Source organism: Strix uralensis, chromosome Z (assembly GCF_047716275.1).
Source record: "Strix uralensis isolate ZFMK-TIS-50842 chromosome Z, bStrUra1, whole genome shotgun sequence".
Lineage (NCBI taxonomy): Eukaryota > Metazoa > Chordata > Aves > Strigiformes > Strigidae > Strix > Strix uralensis.
This window is the reverse complement of record NC_134012.1, coordinates 23,914,149-23,936,998: the sequence shown is the minus strand read 5'-3', so window position 1 is coordinate 23,936,998 and position 22,850 is coordinate 23,914,149. Positions and strand designations below refer to the sequence as shown.

General features: G+C 52.5%; 1 long non-coding RNA gene across 1 annotated transcript; it reads left to right on the top strand.

The window, feature by feature from the left end:
• The first annotated feature begins 14,602 nt into the window (after positions 1–14,602).
• LOC141938003 (uncharacterized) lies at positions 14,603–20,957 on the top strand. The gene is made up of 2 exons (XR_012627135.1): positions 14,603–15,301; positions 17,302–20,957. It is a non-coding gene; the product is annotated as an uncharacterized LOC141938003 (long non-coding RNA).
• The last annotated feature ends 1,893 nt before the right edge of the window (positions 20,958–22,850 follow it).

Genomic DNA, 22,850 nt, shown 5'->3' with positions numbered 1-22,850 from the left:
ACAAGCCCAGTTACCCAGCTCTAATAAGAGAACCTCCTGCCAGCACCAGCTGCTTCTTGCTGTCCCTTGTGCTCTCTGCTGCCTCCAAGGTGCACTGTGGTCCCAGCTGGAGGATGGGTCTCCCCTAGGAAACTCTGGCAGTCTGAGGAGGGCAAAATTTGCAGAGGCTGGATTTCTTTTTCTTCTTTATGTGTGAAAAGTGCAGAAAAGTGCAGAAAAGGGCAGAAAAGTGTAGAAAAGTGCAAAGCAATCACCTCTCAACGGGAGTCTTATAGCCCAGACACAGGGCAGGCAAAAGTTTGGGCAAAGGAGTTTGGAAACACCCAAGCCAACTTCAACATATACACCAGTCCTGAGGGTGTCCAAGTCTGGGTGTTTAATGTCTTTGCATCAACCTGCAGATGGGCTACACCATGCAAAAACCATCCTTCAACTATAAGATCTTTTTGGTGCATCCTGAGATCCAGGGCTTGTCTTGGCATTGCCCCTACTCTTGTGGGAGTTAGAGACAAGGAACAGCACCTGCTATAGACCTTCCTTGGTTTCAGCCAAAACCAATTGTGAGGACAGCCCCGAAACGCCCCTTAAACTGAGCACGAGGAGCAAACCAGTGTGCAGAGCTGTGATGGGGCTGCTATTTTCAGCACAGCGCCAAACAGGTGCCTGAGTGCGTGAGTTTTGGGGGCGTGCTGGCTCTGAGTCTGTCAGAATTCCCTTGTTTCCCCTTTATCTTCTCTCATGGACCGTTGTTTCTGATCTGCTGAGGGTTTTCCTGTTGGCTGCCAGCCTGGGAACATTCACTGAGACTCGGGAGCTTTTATTTTATGGCAGGACTTTCATTTGCTATTGAGTGCTGAAGGCACCCCCTGTAGTGGCTGGAGGATGTCCTCTGAGCCCTTCTGGAATACATGTTCATTTTGTGGTTTATGCATCTGCAGGAGATGAGATTTAGTGAGCCAAGTAGTCCCTGTTTCTGTCTTGCTACGTGCCTAGGAGTTCAGTGGCCATGGATGGCTCTGTGTGCCATGACAAGCATAGATGCACTTGAGGGATCAGGGCCCTCAGAGGAGGAGGCTCCTCCAGATGGCCCAGGTACCAGGCTAGCCCTGGTCTCCAGGGGTTTTCATTATAACATCCAAGCTGCTTTTAGTCTCAGCTTATTGGCAATTTGGGCTATATCAGTATGAGCCACAGGTATCACAATGGAGGGGTTTATCATTATCATTACTGCTATTCTCCTACGGCAAAAGCTCTTCTGGGCTCTATCTAAACATCCCGAGTCAGTGAGAGTGTCAAGCGACAGTTTGTATTCACCAAGCACAGATCTCCTTACTACAGTTCAGTGTTTGGTTTGGCAGTAAATGGAAATCACAGGAAGAAATAAAGTTCCTGCGGTGATTTCAGGCTGTTGAAATTCTCACATTACAGCAAGGCATCCTGATTTCAGCATTTCTGAATACCTTCCAGTGCAAATCCTGGCTCTTGCCGCCTGTGGGCATTGGTTTCTTTATGCATTAGTAAACAAGGTGCGTTACCAATGCGTTTATTAGCGCTCCCTGCTGTGAACCTGTCATCCTCACCTGTATGAGACACTGCCTTTATGACTTTCACAACTTCAATATTTCTATTTAGTTTGTATAATTAATTGGATTCTTTTACCATGCACTAGTGTCGGGATTTATAGCACCTCCTGTGATCAGCAGGTTGAGGGCGGTGATTCTCCCCCTCTACTCTGCTCTTGTGAGGCCCCACCAGCAGCACTGTGTCCAGATCTGGGGCCCACAACTTAAGAAGGACATGCACCTGCACGAGCGGGTCCAGGGGAGGCCCTGAAACTGATCTGGAGCTCCTCCCTTAAGGGGACAGGCTGAGAGAGTTGGGATTGTTCAGCCTGGAGAAGAGAAGGCTCCGGGGAGACCTTAGACCGGCCTTCCAGCACCTAAAGGGGACTACAGAAAAGATGGGGAGGGACTCTGTATCAGGGACTGTAGTGATAGGATGAGGGGTAACGGTTTTAAACTGAAAGAAGGTAAATTTACATTAGATATAAGGAAGAAATTCTTCACTGTGAGGGTGGTGAGACACCGGCACAGGCTGCCCAGAGGGGCTCTGGCTGCCCCCTCCCTGGCAGTATTCAAGGCCAGGTTGGATGGGGCTTTGAGCAACCTGGGCTAGTGGAAGGTGTTCCTGCCCGTGGCAGGGGGGTTGGAACTAGATGGGCTTTAAGGCCCCTTCCAACCCAAACTGCTACATGATTCTATGATTGTATGAAAGTTCAGTCCTACAGAGATGAGCAGAAGGTAGGCGTCATCGTCTCTGTCTTGACATTCATGAAGTGTATTGATTTACACTTGCAGACATGTGGCATTCGTCCTATTTCTTTATCTCGGTGCATTCAATGTAATTCTTCCTTCACTCTCCAAGCAAGTGCATCAGTAAAATCACTGCTTCCAGCCCAGCATGCAGAAGCAATCCGACTTTAGAGCAGTCCTGCATGCACACAGGGACATGAGAAAATCTTAGGGAAAGGAAACAGATATCCCAGGCCCAACCCTACTGAGTGCTACAGACTTCCAGGACACCCACAGGTTCTTTCCTCTTCCATTGACTGCAGTGGGTGTATGAATTTTGGCTGCCTAGAGCCTCAACTTTTAACTCTTGGGGTGTTAGAGTATAATTAATAGGAGCTTTTGGGGTTTGATTATTCTCACCCTGGGGGTATTTAAAAGACGTACAGATGTGGCACTTAGGGGCATGCTTTAGTGGTGGACTTGGCGCTCGTAGGTTTGTGGCTGGACTCAATAGCCTTAAAGATCTTTTCCAGCCTAGGTGACTCTATGATTCTATGGTTCTATGGTTCTAAGTTCTCTACAAACTGTATTTCCACATTTGTGAAGAATCAGGTAGGAGAGGGGAATGCACAGTTGCAAAGGAGTAGCCTTGTCTTACAAAGCTTTAAAGTTGACAGAGAACCAAGTATGACAGGGCTCTGTAAATAATGTACCTCGTGGAAGTGCAAATCTCCTTAGACAAACGCATCCCATCCTGCTTCTAAACAAGAGGTGGCTGGAGAGGACAAGCCAGGGTCAGCCAGTCCAACTGCCAGTAGCACAAGAGATCCTCGTCTCCAGGGATGCTCAGATAGGTTCCTGACACAAGGAGACAGATGACCGGGGTTTTTTTAACCTTTCCCTCCCCTAAGGAACCAGAACCCTTCTCGGGATCCTTAAGGTATTGCCAGTCAGGATGACAACAATCCGGGCACAGGGACAGGCCAGGTGACAGTTTTGGTGATGACCTTGACACCGAAGGGGCTCAAGTACATGGAAAGAGCTGAGACAACGTTTGGACCAAACCTGCTGCCAGCAAACAACCAGTGTACCTCTGGGCTCATTCAACAAAGTAGCAGGATCTTTGCTTCAGAAGTTTCAGTTCGTGCTGAATATGAACTAAACCACCTGCTATTTCTTAAAGCGGAACGCCAGAATACCTGAACATGGCGATTTTCTGGGCTGTCCCGGTGCTGGGTGGTGCTTTGGGGGCTGCCGTCGGCAGCTCTCGGTGCCCGTCCCGGAGCCATCCCCTGGGTTTCCCCGGCCCTGCCTGGGTCAGGCAGCCGGGCACCGCCGGGTGCTTGTGGAAGCGGAGGTGAGCTGTGCGAGGAAGCGTCCCCCCGGGGTGGGCGAAGGGGCTTGGGGAGCCGGAGGGTGTCCTTCGTGAGGGGCCTGGGCATTTCTTCCTCCCTTCCCCACCCCTCGCCGAGACAGTGAGTGACCAGGGCCTGCCTTCATTTTGCAGTGTGTGTGATGCCAGCGAGGGGGACCAGCTCCTCATCCTCAGCTCTCCCCAACCTGGTGTGGCACGTGAACATGGCCACGGAGACAGAGCAGATCTGCCCCATCTGCCGTGATGTGCCACGTAACAACACTTACGCGATGCCCTGTGGTCACCGGTTCTGCCTGGGCTGCATCCTGCGCTGGGTACGCAGGAAGCCAGAGTGCCCACTCTGCAGTCGACTGGTAGAGAAGGTCCGCTTTCGTCTGTTTAGAGAAAATCGCTATCTAAGCTGTGTCATCAGAGACCCAGAAGAGTTGCCAGACGTCAGCAGCCAGGCAGGCACAGCTCCCAGCCGCCCGGCCCAAAACAGCCCCCATTGCCCTGTGGTGTCCCCTGCACCTTCTCCACAGGGGACACTGTCCCCAGATGAGCAGGGGACTGCAGGGCCAGAGACAGAGCCGGTGGCTGGCATCCCGCCTGCAGTCTGGGCACAACTCTTCCAGAGACGGGGGTATCTTCTTCAACCCGTGCTGCTGCCCTGGCTGCGTCAGGAGCTGCAGGCAATATGTGGGCCCCGCTGGTGGCAGGCACGTCGTGCAGAGGCCAGAATCCTGCACACCCTGTGCGTCAGCGGCCCGGTTGTGGAGGCCATGGTCCAGGTGCTGCAGCCTGACCTTGGGGAACGTGCAGCACCTCTGGTCCATGGCGTCATCAATATCATCGTGGACCAGTGCAGCCAGGATGCCCGGGGCCTGCTGCACAACCTTCCTGTGTGGGAAGAGGATGACAGCTCTGGGGCTGGCTCCAGCTCCACCAGCCCCAGCCCCACCAGCTCCCGGTGGGGGACTCCCCGCTCCAGCTCCACCAGCCCCAGCCCCACCAGCTCCCGGTGGGGGACTCCCCGCTCCAGCTCCACCAGCCCCAGCCCCACCGGCTCCCGGTGGGGGACTCCCCCCTCCCACCCATCCTCCTCCAGCAGCTCTGCAGGCTCCGATGGGGAGGAGGAAGCTGGCACCTCGGAGGCCACCCTCCACGAGGGTCTCGGCCCCCCCCCATCTGCTCCTGTCCTAGCAGAGCAGGAGCAGTCCCAGGAGCAGCCGGGGCAGGCGACGGTGGCAGGTCCCTCTGCCCAGGGCTGCAGCCACAGCCCCTTCATGCCTTACAGGGGCCGGGACCGCTCAAATGGGGGGTCCCGCCACCCCCCGAAGAGGAGGGCCCCCAGCCCCCAGGACTCTGCCCAGCCCTGCAAGAGGCCGCCCCGCCGGCAGCACTAGCAGGGCTGTAGCAAGCCTTTTTTCAAGGAGAAGACAATAAATCGCTCTTTCTCTGACCCCATCTCTGGGTGCTGCTTTCTCCCCCTTCTCCTGGTGCCTGTCCCCGTCCTACCTGCCCCACTGTGGGTGACACTCGCCTGCTGGGGGGCACGGCCATGGGCCCCCGGAGCCCCAGGGCCATGCCCGTGGTACCTCCTCCCGCAGGAAATCCTGCTGCAGCCGCCCACCTGCTGCGCAGCAGATGCCGAGGCCAGAGCGGGCAGGAGGGGAAGCTGGTTTTGCCACGGATCCGATGGGGACCCGACTGGGAAATCCCAAGGGTCCGGGGCGAGCTGTAACCTTGCCCCTGCCAGCACTTGTCTCTGCACCCCACAGAGGGTGACACAGCAGGAACCTCTCCAAGGTGGGGAGATGTTTGTCCTGCGGGACGTGTCTGTGCCTGTGCCGGGGTGTTCGCGTATGCCTGCGCAGGGCTCAGTTTCGGGCATCTCTGGAGGCAGTGAAGAAGCCCGCTGTGGAAGGGAGTGACCTGCTAAGGAACGGGCTGAATAACCCCTGAGCTCCCCTGTTTCTCATGCTGCTCATGCTCAACAGCTGCTGACAGCAGCAGTGCTGCAGCGCTCGCACCTGGCCTGCTAGCTGCTGGAGGAGCGAGTGTCACAGCCCTTTTCCCTGCGCACATGGCCTGCGGATTTGTGACGCTGTCATCGTGGAGAACTTTCACATCTTTCTGCTGCTGCTTTCAGCAGCTGGCGTGTTCCATGGCAGTAGGAATCAGGGCAGCGGGCTCCTCGGTAGATGCCCGATTGTTTCTCTCCCAGAAGACAGTGTTTGGAACACTGCTCAGTACCTCAGACTCCTGCCTCCTCTGGCCGTGCCTTGGCATCCAGAGGAGCCCAGCTACTTCCACGGGAGCTGTGAGAACAGACACGGACACACATATGCAGAACGGGGCTGTTAACAGATCTCATCCCAGCACCGTGCAGAGAAGCAGTTCCCGAGGCGAACCGGTGTTTACTCCCTGGGAGAGGCTTTGTCAGCTTTCTGCCCCTGCCTCTGAGGGGCTTTGGTTTAGCAGAGCGGTGACCTGAAATCAAGAGGGCGGGACTGGTTCTGACAGGGAAAGGACTTTCTCAGCGGCGTCCTCTATGCACACATGAACCCATCCTCACCCTCCCTCGGTGCCCTGGACTCTGGGAAACAACTGCTTGCTGTGATTTGGGGAAAGCAGGAATGGCTGGTTTCAGCAGAGGCGAGGCCTGAGGGTCAGAGCTTCTTCCACAGCTCTCCCGCTTCTGCTTTGCCGGCCGAGGAACTGATGGATGCTCCCGTGTCAACGTCTCTGTCCCAGGGAGCAGCTCAGCAGTCGACACGAACGCCCACGGGCCTCATCACAGTTATCACGCTGGGGGGTGTCGGCTGTGCCGACGGGAAATGTTAAACAAGGAGACGTGGATGTGCCCTGAAACCCAACTCTGTCACGCTGGCAACGTCTCCAGGTGCCGTTCCAAATGCAGGTTGGGGTCTTGGGAAGCCTCCTGATGTGAAGTGCCCCCGGTGCCCTTCCCTGTCCCTGGGAGCAGTCGTTGTTTAAGCCACGTAAGGAAAACCTGCGTCCGTGGCAGGGAGGAAAGAAATCATCACTAGATTACTGCCTGGCTCCCCAAAACATCACCCAGGGATACATTTTCACAACCAACTCCTGCTCTTTCCCCACCGTGTGCCACACACAGGGCTGTCGCTTGCACCACTGCCCTCCCGTCACAGTGGGACAGGACAACCTCCCGATCCTAAAATTTGCCTACGTGTGTTCTGTGTGCAGGCACCGACCTCCACTAACTGCCCACAGGCACTGGAACAGCAGCGACAGGCTGCAGGGCGTCACTCTGTCCATACTCTTAATTCCTTCCCAAGACGCCTCCGGCTCACGGCGGGTGCCTTTGCCAAACCATCGCTGCCTCCGTCACCATCAAGTTGGGTTTTTTTCAGTATTAAATGTTTCAACCATCTACAATGAATCTTTGTGAGATTTGTCTTCTAAGCAGTGTGGATGCTAGGGCAGTACACTCCAGATAGGCCCACAGTAGCATTTCAGCCGATCAGGATCTCGGGAAATGGTTTCTGCACGCCCGTGCCTTTCTCTTGGTTTCACAGCAGAGGGAGGCATGAGGCCCATGGGGGGATGAACATGCCCTTCCCTCGTCCTTGAGAAAGCACTGTGAAAACAGGAAAGAGATCAGTTCATGGAGGACAGAACATTCCTCCAGCGTGCCACATAGAGTCCATGAAAATGGCCGGCAAAATCAAATATGTGAGGCAGAATATATGTGTCATAAATGTACAGCAAATCTGAATCACTGGCAGTTAGTAAGGCTGCTGGGTTCTGGTGTGGGGTCTTTTGTCCCTGTTGCGCTGTGTCTTAGGCGACAGTTTAATTGCATGTCACGTGACTGATCTGATGCTGAGACAGAATACCCGCTAAAGAAGTTTAGGTCTGCAATAGTTTCTTCCGTTACTCCAATGCTGTTAGGATTTCCTCGCGTCTCACTGCTGAGGAAAATGGTAATTACAAGCATGTCTGAATTCACCTGTCCAAAGCCACTGAACACAGCCTTTTATACACGGGAACCTGGTAGAGAAACTCAGCTATGGTGCAAGAGAAGTAATCCTTGGGCAGTTTTGCGTTCCTCATGCGGGAAGAAAAGTTTGTGCTCGGAGTGCAAAAAGGATATAAAAGATCAGGAAAATAATTTTTTCTACCAAAATGGAAGCTGCATCTCCTTAGTGTGATAGAGCAGTCATGGCATCAGTGGAGACACGTACAGGGAGGTAATCCCTGTTTCAAACAACGAGGCTGAAAGTAGTAAGTCCAGCCAGGAGAAGCAGAACGAACTGGATGGAATTGGGACAGGAACGAGCTTGGGCCCCTGCGCCTCAGCCCGCGGGCGCCATCTTGTGGGCAGGCGTCCATTAGCCGCGGCCGAGCTGGTCACATCCCCCCTTCTCCTGCGAGGGGTCCCGGGTGCCACGGCAGGAGCAGCCGCTGGGCCTGGGCCCCTCAGGCCCCTCAGACCTCTCAGGCCCCTCAGGCCCCTCAGGGCCAGGGTGCCGGCTGCCTCTGCTGAGGGCTGTGGGAGTTTGTGTGTGCCCCGTGAGCTCGGGGTGCGGCTACTGGCTTAACAGCCCCGCTCCGCAGAGGGTCCAGGGTGAAGCGCAGCTTTGGTGGTAGCAACAGCTTCGTTGGGTCACCACTGGGCCCAGGGTGCCTGAAGGACCCGCCTGTCCCCGCAGCACGGGGTGGCGGTGGTTTGGTCACCTCTCTGGTGGGGCACGCCCTGAGGGGCAACAGATCCTCGGCCACAGCCTGCCACGTCCCAGCGACTTGACGCACCAACTGTGAGACTGCCAGATGTCCCGGGAGGACATCGGGTGCTGTTGCTGTGAAGACGCACATTGCAGCTCCTACATCCTTCTCGCTGTCATAAATGAACCCTCAGAATTTGAAATTCATGCCTACATTTTGACTCTCACTTTTCCCTGCTACCCACAGTAGTAGAATGGGCTTTCCTTCGCCAGAGTGTTATAGGGTAGAACCACTCATTTAAAGTCAGACCATGAGATCTGAGTTAATGGATTTATGGCTGCAGGCAAATAACTAGGTTGCAGACCGGTCCTTTGCCAAATGTCAGTAATTGCTGCACACGGCATGTGCAGTGCAGGAAGCCAGTAAAAGTTTCAGAGCGCGCTGTGAGGAATGGCTGGATTTCACAATTGGTGAAGGGGAGTTGCCCGAGAGATGGCCAAAATGCACACAGAAGCTGGAGGGGAGCGCTACAGACATGCTGGAAAGTGGAGTCGTGCAAGGAGAAGAGCACCAGCCTAACCACGCCTGGAACATCGTTTCAGTATGACACTGCCTAAATAATGCTGCCCAAAGTACCAAACCTGGGAACAGGTGCAGCCAAGTTGGGACCAACGGGGAAAAAAGTAATTAGGGCTGAGTTGTTTATTTTGGTAAGAAGCTGGACTGGGGAAAGTGAGGTACAGGGGCATCTGAGGGGGCTGCAGAGAAGACACAGGCAAGGCCTTGGTGACTGGCATGAAATGCCGATGGTGAGCAGAAGACACTGGTGAGGAGAGGGAGTGGGAAGTGGGGTTGTGGTAGCCCCAGAGGTGTGTGCGGAGGCACGAGTGACGCGGGGGCAGACGTCCCATTGTGACATCACCGCGCGGTGGACTGTGATGTCAGCGAGCGATGGACTGTGACGTCACGTCCCTCACTGCTTATATTCGGGCGCCGGCAGAGCCCAGCCCAGTCTGGCTCGTGCCTGGACTCCTGCCGAGCGTGCCTGCGAGGTCTGGAGGGTCGAGCAAGGCTGATCCCGGTGCTGGGTGGTGCTTTGGGGGCTGCCGTCGGCAGCTCTCGGTGCCCGTCCCGGAGCCATCCCCTGGGTTTCCCCGGCCCTGCCTGGGTCAGGCAGCCGGGCACCGCCGGGTGCTTGTGGAAGCGGAGGTGAGCTGTGCGAGGAAGCGTCCCCCCGGGGTGGGCGAAGGGGCTTGGGGAGCCGGAGGGTGTCCTTCGTGAGGGGCCTGGGCATTTCTTCCTCCCTTCCCCACCCCTCGCCGAGACAGTGAGTGACCAGGGCCTGCCTTCATTTTGCAGTGTGTGTGATGCCAGCGAGGGGGACCAGCTCCTCATCCTCAGCTCTCCCCAACCTGGTGTGGCACGTGAACATGGCCACGGAGACAGAGCAGATCTGCCCCATCTGCCGTGATGTGCCACGTAACAACACTTACGCGATGCCCTGTGGTCACCGGTTCTGCCTGGGCTGCATCCTGCGCTGGGTACGCAGGAAGCCAGAGTGCCCACTCTGCAGTCGACTGGTAGAGAAGGTCCGCTTTCGTCTGTTTAGAGAAAATCGCTATCTAAGCTGTGTCATCAGAGACCCAGAAGAGTTGCCAGACGTCAGCAGCCAGGCAGGCACAGCTCCCAGCCGCCCGGCCCAAAACAGCCCCCATTGCCCTGTGGTGTCCCCTGCACCTTCTCCACAGGGGACACTGTCCCCAGATGAGCAGGGGACTGCAGGGCCAGAGACAGAGCCGGTGGCTGGCATCCCGCCTGCAGTCTGGGCACAACTCTTCCAGAGACGGGGGTATCTTCTTCAACCCGTGCTGCTGCCCTGGCTGCGTCAGGAGCTGCAGGCAATATGTGGGCCCCGCTGGTGGCAGGCACGTCGTGCAGAGGCCAGAATCCTGCACACCCTGTGCGTCAGCGGCCCGGTTGCGGAGGCCATGGTCCAGGTGCTGCAGCCTGACCTTGGGGAACGTGCAGCACCTCTGGTCCATGGCGTCATCAATATCATCGTGGACCAGTGCAGCCAGGATGCCCGGGGCCTGCTGCACAACCTTCCTGTGTGGGAAGAGGATGACAGCTCTGGGGCTGGCTCCAGCTCCACCAGCCCCAGCCCCACCAGCTCCCAGTGGGGGACTCCCCGCTCCAGCTCCACCAGCCCCAGCCCCACCAGCTCCCAGTGGGGGACTCCCCGCTCCAGCTCCACCAGCCCCAGCCCCACCAGCTCCCGGTGGGGGACTCCCCGCTCCAGCTCCACCAGCCCCAGCCCCACCGGCTCCCGGTGGGGGACTCCCCCCTCCCACCCATCCTCCTCCAGCAGGTCTGCAGGCTCCGATGGGGAGGAGGAAGCTGGCACCTCGGAGGCCACCCTCCACGAGGGTCTCGGCCCCCCCCCATCTGCTCCTGTCCTAGCAGAGCAGGAGCAGCCCCAGGAGGAGCCGGGGCAGGCGACGGTGGCAGGTCCCTCTGCCCAGGGCTGCAGCCACAGCCCCTCCATGCCTTACAGGGGCCGGGACCGCTCAAATGGGGGGTCCCGCCACCCCCCGAAGAGGAGGGCCCCCAGCCCCCAGGACTCTGCCCAGCCCTGCAAGAGGCCGCCCCGCCGGCAGCACTAGCAGGGCTGTAGCAAGCCTTTTTTCAAGGAGAAGACAATAAATCGCTCTTTCTCTGACCCCATCTCTGGGTGCTGCTTTCTCCCCCTTCTCCTGGTGCCTGTCCCCGTCCTACCTGCCCCACTGTGGGTGACACTCGCCTGCTGGGGGGCACGGCCATGGGCCCCCGGAGCCCCAGGGCCATGCCCGTGGTACCTCCTCCCGCAGGAAATCCTGCTGCAGCCGCCCACCTGCTGCGCAGCAGATGCCGAGGCCAGAGCGGGCAGGAGGGGAAGCTGGTTTTGCCACGGATCCGATGGGGACCCGACTGGGAAATCCCAAGGGTCCGGGGCGAGCTGTAACCTTGCCCCTGCCAGCACTTGTCTCTGCACCCCACAGAGGGTGACACAGCAGGAACCTCTCCAAGGTGGGGAGATGTTTGTCCTGCGGGACGTGTCTGTGCCTGTGCCGGGGTGTTCGCGTATGCCTGCGCAGGGCTCAGTTTCGGGCATCTCTGGAGGCAGTGAAGAAGCCCGCTGTGGAAGGGAGTGACCTGCTAAGGAACGGGCTGAATAACCCCTGAGCTCCCCTGTTTCTCATGCTGCTCATGCTCAACAGCTGCTGACAGCAGCAGTGCTGCAGCGCTCGCACCTGGCCTGCTAGCTGCTGGAGGAGCGAGTGTCACAGCCCTTTTCCCTGCGCACATGGCCTGCGGATTTGTGACGCTGTCATCGTGGAGAACTTTCACATCTTTCTGCTGCTGCTTTCAGCAGCTGGCGTGTTCCATGGCAGTAGGAATCAGGGCAGCGGGCTCCTCGGTAGATGCCCGATTGTTTCTCTCCCAGAAGACAGTGTTTGGAACACTGCTCAGTACCTCAGACTCCTGCCTCCTCTGGCCGTGCCTTGGCATCCAGAGGAGCCCAGCTACTTCCACGGGAGCTGTGAGAACAGACACGGACACACATATGCAGAACGGGGCTGTTAACAGATCTCATCCCAGCACCGTGCAGAGAAGCAGTTCCCGAGGCGAACCGGTGTTTACTCCCTGGGAGAGGCTTTGTCAGCTTTCTGCCCCTGCCTCTGAGGGGCTTTGGTTTAGCAGAGCGGTGACCTGAAATCAAGAGGGCGGGACTGGTTCTGACAGGGAAAGGACTTTCTCAGCGGCGTCCTCTATGCACACATGAACCCATCCTCACCCTCCCTCGGTGCCCTGGACTCTGGGAAACAACTGCTTGCTGTGATTTGGGGAAAGCAGGAATGGCTGGTTTCAGCAGAGGCGAGGCCTGAGGGTCAGAGCTTCTTCCACAGCTCTCCCGCTTCTGCTTTGCCGGCCGAGGAACTGATGGATGCTCCCGTGTCAACGTCTCTGTCCCAGGGAGCAGCTCAGCAGTCGACACGAACGCCCACGGGCCTCATCACAGTTATCACGCTGGGGGGTGTCGGCTGTGCCGACGGGAAATGTTAAACAAGGAGACGTGGATGTGCCCTGAAACCCAACTCTGTCACGCTGGCAACGTCTCCAGGTGCCGTTCCAAATGCAGGTTGGGGTCTTGGGAAGCCTCCTGATGTGAAGTGCCCCCGGTGCCCTTCCCTGTCCCTGGGAGCAGTCGTTGTTTAAGCCACGTAAGGAAAACCTGCGTCCGTGGCAGGGAGGAAAGAAATCATCACTAGATTACTGCCTGGCTCCCCAAAACATCACCCAGGGATACATTTTCACAACCAACTCCTGCTCTTTCCCCACCGTGTGCCACACACAGGGCTGTCGCTTGCACCACTGCCCTCCCGTCACAGTGGGACAGGACAACCTCCCGATCCTAAAATTTGCCTACGTGTGTTCTGTGTGCAGGCACCGACCTCCACTAACTGCCCACAGGCACTGGAACAGCAGCGACAGGCTGCAGGGCGTCACTCTGTCCATACTCTTAATTCCTTCCCAAGACGCCTCCGGCTCACGGCGGGTGCCTTTGCCAAACCATCGCTGCCTCCGTCACCATCAAGTTGGGTTTTTTTCAGTATTAAATGTTTCAACCATCTACAATGAATCTTTGTGAGATTTGTCTTCTAAGCAGTGTGGATGCTAGGGCAGTACGCTCCAGGTAGGCCCACAGTAGCATTTCAGCCGATCAGGATCTCGGGAAATGGTTTCTGCACGCCCGTGCCTTTCTCTTGGTTTCACAGCAGAGGGAGGCATGAGGCCCATGGGGGGATGAACATGCCCTTCCCTCGTCCTTGAGAAAGCACTGTGAAAACAGGAAAGAGATCAGTTCATGGAGGACAGAACATTCCTCCAGCGTGCCACATAGAGTCCATGAAAATGGCCGGCAAAATCAAATATGTGAGGCAGAATATATGTGTCATAAATGTACAGCAAATCTGAATCACTGGCAGTTAGTAAGGCTGCTGGGTTCTGGTGTGGGGTCTTTTGTCCCTGTTGCGCTGTGTCTTAGGCGACAGTTTAATTGCATGTCACGTGACTGATCTGATGCTGAGACAGAATACCCGCTAAAGAAGTTTAGGTCTGCAATAGTTTCTTCCGTTACTCCAATGCTGTTAGGATTTCCTCGCGTCTCACTGCTGAGGAAAATGGTAATTACAAGCATGTCTGAATTCACCTGTCCAAAGCCACTGAACACAGCCTTTTATACACGGGAACCTGGTAGAGAAACTCAGCTATGGTGCAAGAGAAGTAATCCTTGGGCAGTTTTGCGTTCCTCATGCGGGAAGAAAAGTTTGTGCTCGGAGTGCAAAAAGGATATAAAAGATCAGGAAAATAATTTTTTCTACCAAAATGGAAGCTGCATCTCCTTAGTGTGATAGAGCAGTCATGGCATCAGTGGAGACACGTACAGGGAGGTAATCCCTGTTTCAAACAACGAGGCTGAAAGTAGTAAGTCCAGCCAGGAGAAGCAGAACGAACTGGATGGAATTGGGACAGGAACGAGCTTGGGCCCCTGCGCCTCAGCCCGCGGGCGCCATCTTGTGGGCAGGCGTCCATTAGCCGCGGCCGAGCTGGTCACATCCCCCCTTCTCCTGCGAGGGGTCCCGGGTGCCACGGCAGGAGCAGCAGCTGGGCCTGGGCCCCTCAGGCCCCTCAGACCTCTCAGGCCCCTCAGGCCCCTCAGGGCCAGGGTGCCGGCTGCCTCTGCTGAGGGCTGTGGGAGTTTGTGTGTGCCCCGTGAGCTCGGGGTGCGGCTACTGGCTTAACAGCCCCGCTCCGCAGAGGGTCCAGGGTGAAGCGCAGCTTTGGTGGTAGCAACAGCTTCGTTGGGTCACCACTGGGCCCAGGGTGCCTGAAGGACCCGCCTGTCCCCGCAGCACGGGGTGGCGGTGGTTTGGTCACCTCTCTGGTGGGGCACGCCCTGAGGGGCAACAGATCCTCGGCCACAGCCTGCCACGTCCCAGCGACTTGACGCACCAACTGTGAGACTGCCAGACGTCCCGGGAGGACATCGGGTGCTGTTGCTGTGAAGACGCACATTGCAGCTCCTACATCCTTCTCGCTGTCATAAATTGTGATAGACAGTAAACTGTTTGTTCATCAAATTCCATTGAAGATACTGGGAGCTTGTGACATGTTATTCCATAAATTATGTAGGCCTAAGCTTAATCTTAACTATTACACTGTGTAACGACTAACTGACTGCAAGTGCTTATCTAAGTTGAAATGCTGAAGCAAGGACTCCTACTATGCAAAAGACTGAAAAGAGGGAGAAAGGGAAGAAGGACAAAGGGGAGAAAGACAAAGGGGAGAAGAAGAAGAAAAAAGGGGGTAGTGTCTATATTCTGTAAGATATAAACAAAAGCTTTGTGAGCCACTCTCAGGAAAGCAGGAAATACGAGGAGTTGGTGACGCGAGGAAGACCCGGATGGAGCGACCCCCTAGCTACAAAGTGCGCAGACGCAGAGTACGCCCCTCAGAGAGACCCGATATCGAAAGGCGGAGGATATAAAAAAGACGGACCCTCGGGAAGTGAGTGCGCGCCGTTGGTGGAGCAAGGACTCCCCGGCCGCCCAGCGCTGTTTTGCTTGTTGCCGCTTGCTAAATAAACAATTGAAATTTTGATTGGGTCTGACTCACATCAATTTGAGAAATCTACTTATAACAAAATTGGTGCCGTGACTCGGATAGAGGCAATCTGGTGGGAAGCCCCATACGGGGAGGCGCCCCGCTGAGTTCAGCGGCCCCGGCTGAGTGCTATCACATCACACCCTCTACCGACGAACTCCAAAACTCGGCAACAAGCAAAAGAATACCGGTAACCCCGTAATCTTTGTGCACGAAGCCCCGGACGAAGACGCAGGGTTGCGTGAGTATAGGCCGGTTACCGTTCGGTTGGGGTTGGGTTTCCCGGAGCGTGGTGTGTGAGACGCCCAGCAGGGCGAAGCGAGTGCGGACCCCTCAGTAGTGCAGTTCCCATATCCCGCGAGGGACTGGGTCACGAAAAGGGGGAAGCGAATTGTGTGAGTGTGTGAAGGCGCTCCGGAAGATGGGACAGAAGAAGAGCAAGCCTTCTGATCCCATGGGTGGTGTGGGACCCAAGGTGAGGTACCCCCAAATACCACCAGATAGCCCTTTAGACTTGATGTTAAACCATTGGGAAAATTACCCCTTTAGGCGGGGTAAGGACAAAGTAAAAATGATTTATTATTATATGGAGGTTCGGGGAGGGAAACAAATCAGGGGCGACCATCTCTATTGACCTGGGTTTTTTTTTTTTGGGTCCTTTGAAGAGTGGGTCTGTCAAGCCTTAAACATTTATGTCAATTCAAAGGAACCCTTTAGTTTGGAAGAAAGTGAATATGCACAGGCATACGAATGATATGCAGTAGTAAAGGCTTTACAATTACTAAAAGAAAAAGTGGGAACTATATATACCGATTCTAGATATACCTTTGGAGTAATACATACCTTTGAAAAATATGGGAAGAGAGAGGCTTAATCAATTCTCAGGGGAAGGCCCTAGTACATCAGGAGTTAATATCACAAATTTTGCAAGCTATACGGGGGCCCAGCGAAATTGCGGTAGTACACGTAAAGGGACACTAGAGGGGGCTCAATCCTTTAGTACGGGGGAATAACCTTACTGATCAAGAGGTAAAGAGAGCAGCGCTATTAGCACTGCACTTGGATGATCCGATAGAGACCAGAAAGCGGTGTGTTAATTGTGGAGATAATTACCTCCCCTGTTATGCTTGCTGGGACGATTTCGGGGTAGATGGCATAGAATGTGTATGTGAAAGACCAGGGTTTAAGTAGTGCTTTTTCCATGAAAAATCCTATGAAACTTTAAACTTTACTATTCAAGAACAAACAAAATTAAATCAAATGGGGATTAAACAGAAAACTAATGGAAAATGGGAACTCCCGGACGGCCGAGAAGTTCTCCCAAAACCCATAGCTACCAAGATAATGCAGCAATTCCATAAAAACACTCATTAGGGAACTCAGACATTAGTGGATCAATTTGCAACTAAATACATGTGCATTGGGATATATGATATAGCCAAACGAGTGATAGGAGAATGTCTCGTTTGTCAAAAAGTAAATAAATATCAAATGAGAAAACAAGTATATGGGGGGGCGAGAATTGACTCATAGACCTTTTGCAAAAATACAAATAGACTTTGCCGAATTACCAAAGGTGGGGAGGTATAAATACTTATTAGTAATTATAGATCATTTAACCCAATTTGTAGAAACCTTTCCCACAGCCTGAACCACAGCTCACACAGTAACAAGGATACTACTTGAAGAAATTATACCTCGGTATGGGACAATAGAAACAATAGACTCAGATAGGGGTCCACATTTTCTATCCAGAGTAACCAAAGAGACTTTGACTACCCTGGGTACACAGTGGCAATACCATACCCCGTGGCACTCGCAGAGCTCAGGAAAAGTTGAACGTATGAATAAAAAAAAAAAAACAACCCAACTTACCAAATTGATGTTAGAAACTAAAATGTCATGGATAAAGTATCTCCCTTTAGCATTGTTAAATATCAAAACTCAACCCCGAACCGATGTAAGTATTTCTCCCTTTGAAATGTTATATGGGATGCCCTATGATTTAGAAATACCACCAGATCACCCCCAACTTGAAGAATTAAAGATAAAATCCTATCTAATACAACTAATGACAAGGAGAAAACAACTGCAGACCCGGGGGATGGTAGTACAAAGACCTCCATTGGATGTGACCATGCATCAAATCCAACCAGAAGATAAAATACTAACCAAATCATGGAAAGAATCTTCTTTGACCCCCCCGTTGGGAAGGACCCTATGTTGCTCTTATCACTACAGAAACTGCTGTTCGGACTGCTGAGAAGGGGTGGACACACGCAAGCCGAGTAAAGGGACCTATACAGGATCCAGCCTGGAAAGTGACCAACTCTCCTGGGGATCTACGAGTCACCCTTCGGAAAACCTGACAGAACTCTCTACACATTGTGAGATAAGAACCTACGAAGGACTCGATGAGTGAGACCCTAATATTTTGTCCAATTGAAACTTATATTTGTTTTCCTTTTATATACATAAAGTGTAAAGTGTAATGTATATAAAGAAGGCTGGGGGATTCATAATGCACATGGAATAAATCTCCGATCTGGTTGTAATCAGTGTTATTAACGAGAACGGAGATTAACTAATCAGGCCCTAAAACTGGAGTAAAAACAGGAAAATAATTGAAGATTCTAAAACTTGGTGGAAAATATTTACTAAAGGGATAAATCCTGAAAGAGAGTGCACTCACTCTAATTAGCCTACTGAATAACACCCTCAGATCCTAAGGGTGATCTGTAGAAAGCAGATCCCCTGGGTCCCCTGTCGTGAACCCAAGATCAGAGATAAAAACTGGGAGACCTATGTGTCCCAGAGTAGAGGCAAACGTACCCCTGAAGAATACGGCTGCTGCCGAGAAGATGGAACACCCTGCTGCTCTAAGCAACAGAGTAGGCAGAGGAGGCAGAGACGTACCAAAGTGGGGAAAACTCTACTGCCCTACTCTGAAGAAAAAAGGACCTCTGAGGGAGAAGGACCAAACGAGAGTACCAGACACCCTGATACAAAAGAGACTTAAAAAAAAAAAAAACAAAACAAAACAAAACAAAAAAACAAATCTATAGAATCCCACCAACCTTCTATTGGAACTATTGGATAGTCTGGCTAAGTGTATTAACTACAATGAATACACTACCAGAATGAGCTAGAACGACTAACCAATCCCACCAACCTTTTGAACATACCCTAACTAACCAAATTTTATGACCTTGGACAGATGCTTCTTATGAACATACAGGAAGTATGGATACAGATTTGTATGGAACAAAATTAACAACTACCATACTAAACAATAACCTAACACTCCAAACATATAAATGGGAGAATTCATCCCATACCTGGACAACTAAAAAAGGAGATGAGATACAGATAAGCTGCAGAGTATTCAATGTAAATGTGATAATAAGTCAACACCCTTTAATTCAAACCGTCCGTCAGCCCCCTTTTACTCAAATCATTATCAGAGACAAAACAGAATCTAAAATAACTCAAACCCATTGTGAATCAGAAACCTGTTGGTATACATTTACTGCAACCCAACCAGTGTCCATAGTTTATTTGAGAGGAACCAGGTCAGGAGATCAAACTATATCTTTCCGATTTCCATTGAACATACAGGAGGAAACTACAACAACCACAACCCACACTCCCAAAGAGACTACTCAGACTACTCATACTGTTCCAACACAACCAACAGTCGTGCTTAGCCCAAGAATTTTTGAAATTAGACCATATGCAATTAGAAATACAGGTCAACAACAAATGCTGTTTAACCCGACGTGGTCTCTCAAACAAGTTGAATTGCTGATGCAAAATAATGTTTCAAATATTCAGACAACCTGTTCACCTTTCCTAAAGACTTCTTACGAGGGATGAACAACCTGGCTGCGAAAACAAACTCCTCACACAAAAAGAATGCAGAGAAACTTAACCAGTGCATTGGGAACAGGATTGGGAGTTTTAAATAGTATTGATTCGGAGGTGATAATGAACAAATTGACTACCTCAATTAGTGATTTAACTAATATACAACAACCTTTGCAATCTTCCTTATTGACTTTGGGGACTAACCAGTGACTGTTGTCAAATATATTACCAAAAAGGGAAAAGGTAAATATAAAAGATCATGAATTGATTACAGATACACTCAGTATACTCCAAAATAACCTCTCTTTAACTCTCAGCTGCATCTAGACTCAAATATGGATGCAGTCGATAGCTACCTCAATTATAAAAGAAGGTGAAGAAAGTATTCTTCCTACTGAAATTCGGAGAATAATTTGGGACAGTACTACTAATTTTGAAAAGAAACTCCAATCCTGGTGGAACCTGGTAAACTTTACCTGTGACCCCATCACAAACACAACTACTACCTTTATACTCACTATTTACAATACCACCATATACCAAATTTATCCTGTCATTGCATTAGGGCTGAATCACGACGGGACCATACTCTATCCTTCTGAGCATAGAGTATGGGCCCGAAAAGTAAACGAAAAATGGCAAACTATCAATCTAGAGTCTTGCATTGTACGGGAACAACAAGGATTCATTTGTGAAGGCAATGCAATTGAGGCACAAGATATTTGTCTAGATACCGAACAAAATATTTGTCACTTTGAGGTCCATCCCAATGACAATCCTAAAACAATACTTATATATATTGGCGAAGGTTGTGTATGTTTGAGGACGGTTTGTGAATTCTTAACCGTAGACAAGATCATAGTAAAGACAGAAAATTATTCAAATCTCTGTGTTTGCAATTTCACAAAGATAATCGGATGTGACTTTTCCTATTTAACCCCGGTCACGTCTTACCAACTCCTGCAATCCAATTATACATTAATACATAATCTACAACCTACACCCATTGGAATGAATCTCACTTTGGTTAAACAGTTACTTCAACACAAAGACTTAGTTAAAATTTTAGAGAAAATTAGAAAAAACTGACAGAAAACTCTAATAACTGTTCATCACAATGTAAAAGAAATACACCGAGTCTTGGAAAGAGCAAAAAAGAATGCAGAACATAATTGGTGGGACACCCTTTTTGGATAGTCACCTACTGCTACAAACATCTTAAACAAGTTGTGTCACCCCATTGTAGTTCTCTTGATATTAATCTTAATCAGTTTGACTTTGTCAATAATATTATATGTCATAACTTGGAGAATGATGCAACGGGTAACATATCTGATATCTGTCACCCGTCCAATACTCATTAAAACCAAAACCAACCAATTAGATGATGACTTTAAATTGAAAAAAAACACTCCTGTTAAGTCAACAAGAATTGCAACGATTTGATGAACAAAATGATAAAAAGAAAAAGGGGGGATTGTGATAGACAGTAAACTGTTTGTTCATCAAATTCCATTGAAGATACTGGGAGCTTGTGACATGTTATTCCATAAACTATGTAGGCCTAAGCTTAATCTTAACTATTACACTGTGTAACGACTAACTGACTGCAAGTGCTTATCTAAGTTGAAATGCTGAAGCAAGGACTCCTACTATGCAAAAGACTGAAAAGAGGGAGAAAGGGAAGAAGGACAAAGGGGAGAAAGACAAAGGGGAGAAGAAGAAGAAAAAAGGGGGTAGTGTCTATATTCTGTAAGATATAAACAAAAGCTTTGTGAGCCACTCTCAGGAAAGCAGGAAATACGAGGAGTTGGTGACGCGAGGAAGACCCGGATGGAGCGACCCCCTAGCTACAAAGTGCGCAGACGCAGAGTACGCCCCTCAGAGAGACCCGATATCGAAAGGCGGAGGATATAAAAAAGACGGACCCTCGGGAAGTGAGTGCGCGCCGTTGGTGGAGCAAGGACTCCCCGGCCGCCCAGCGCTGTTTTGCTTGTTGCCGCTTGCTAAATAAACAATTGAAATTTTGATTGGCTCTGACTCACATCAATTTGAGAAATCTACTTATAACATAAATGAACCCTCAGAATTTGAAATTCATGCCTACATTTTGACTCTCACTTTTCCCTGCTACCCACAGTAGTAGAATGGGCTTTCCTTCGCCAGAGTGTTATAGGGTAGAACCACTCATTTAAAGTCAGACCATGAGATCTGAGTTAATGGATTTATGGCTGCAGGCAAATAACTAGGTTGCAGACCGGTCCTTTGCCAAATGTCAGTAATTGCTGCACACGGCATGTGCAGTGCAGGAAGCCAGTAAAAGTTTCAGAGCGCGCTGTGAGGAATGGCTGGATTTCACAATTGGTGAAGGGGAGTTGCCCGAGAGATGGCCAAAATGCACACAGAAGCTGGAGGGGAGCGCTACAGACATGCTGGGAAGTGGAGTCGTGCAAGGAGAAGAGCACCAGCCTAACCACGCCTGGAACATCGTTTCAGTATGACACTGCCTAAATAATGCTGCCCAAAGTACCAAACCTGGGAACAGGTGCAGCCAAGTTGGGACCAACGGGGAAAAAAGTAATTAGGGCTGAGTTGTTTATTTTGGTAAGAAGCTGGACTGGGGAAAGTGAGGTACAGGGGCATCTGAGGGGGCTGCAGAGAAGACACAGGCAAGGCCTTGGTGACTGGCATGAAATGCCGATGGTGAGCAGAAGACACTGGTGAGGAGAGGGAGTGGGAAGTGGGGTTGTGGTAGCCCCAGAGGTGTGTGCGGAGGCACGAGTGACGCGGGGGCAGACGTCCCATTGTGACATCACCGCGCGGTGGACTGTGATGTCAGCGAGCGATGGACCGTGACGTCACGTCCCTCACTGCTTATATTCGGGCGCCGGCAGAGCCCAGCCCAGTCTGGCTCGTGCCTGGACTCCTGCCGAGCGTGCCTGCGAGGTCTGGAGGGTCGAGCAAGGCTGATCCCGGTGCTGGGTGGTGATTTGGGGGCTGCCGTCGGCAGCTCTCGGTGCCCGTCCCGGAGCCATCCCCTGGGTTTCCCCGGCCCTGCCTGGGTCAGGCAGCCGGGCACCGCCGGGTGCTTGTGGAAGCGGAGGTGAGCTGTGCGAGGAAGCGTCCCCCCGGGGTGGGCGAAGGGGCTTGGGGAGCCGGAGGGTGTCCTTCGTGAGGGGCCTGGGCATTTCTTCCTCCCTTCCCCACCCCTCGCTGGGACAGTGAGTGACCAGGGCCTGCCTTCATTTTGCAGTGTGTGTGATGCCAGCGAGGGGGACCAGCTCCTCATCCTCAGCTCTCCCCAACCTGGTGTGGCACGTGAACATGGCCACGGAGACAGAGCAGATCTGCCCCATCTGCCGTGATGTGCCACGTAACAACACTTACGCGATGCCCTGTGGTCACCGGTTCTGCCTGGGCTGCATCCTGCGCTGGGTACGCAGGAAGCCAGAGTGCCCACTCTGCAGACGACTGGTAGAGAAGGTCCGCTTTCGTCTGTTTAGAGAAAATCGCTATCTAAGCTGTGTCATCAGAGACCCAGAAGAGTGGCCAGACGTCAGCAGCCAGGCAGGCACAGCTCCCAGCCGCCCGACCCAAAACAGCCCCCATTGCCCTGTGGTGTCCCCTGCACCTTCTCCACAGGGGACACTGTCCCCAGATGAGCAGGGGACTGCAGGGCCAGAGACAGAGCCGGTGGCTGGCATCCCGCCTGCAGTCTGGGCACAACTCTTCCAGAGACGGGGGTATCTTCTTCAACCCGTGCTGCTGCCCTGGCTGCGTCAGGAGCTGCAGGCAATATGTGGGCCCCGCTGGTGGCAGGCACGTCGTGCAGAGGCCAGAATCCTGCACACCCTGTGCGTCAGCGGCCCGGTTGCGGAGGCCATGGTCCAGGTGCTGCAGCCTGACCTTGGGGAACGTGCAGC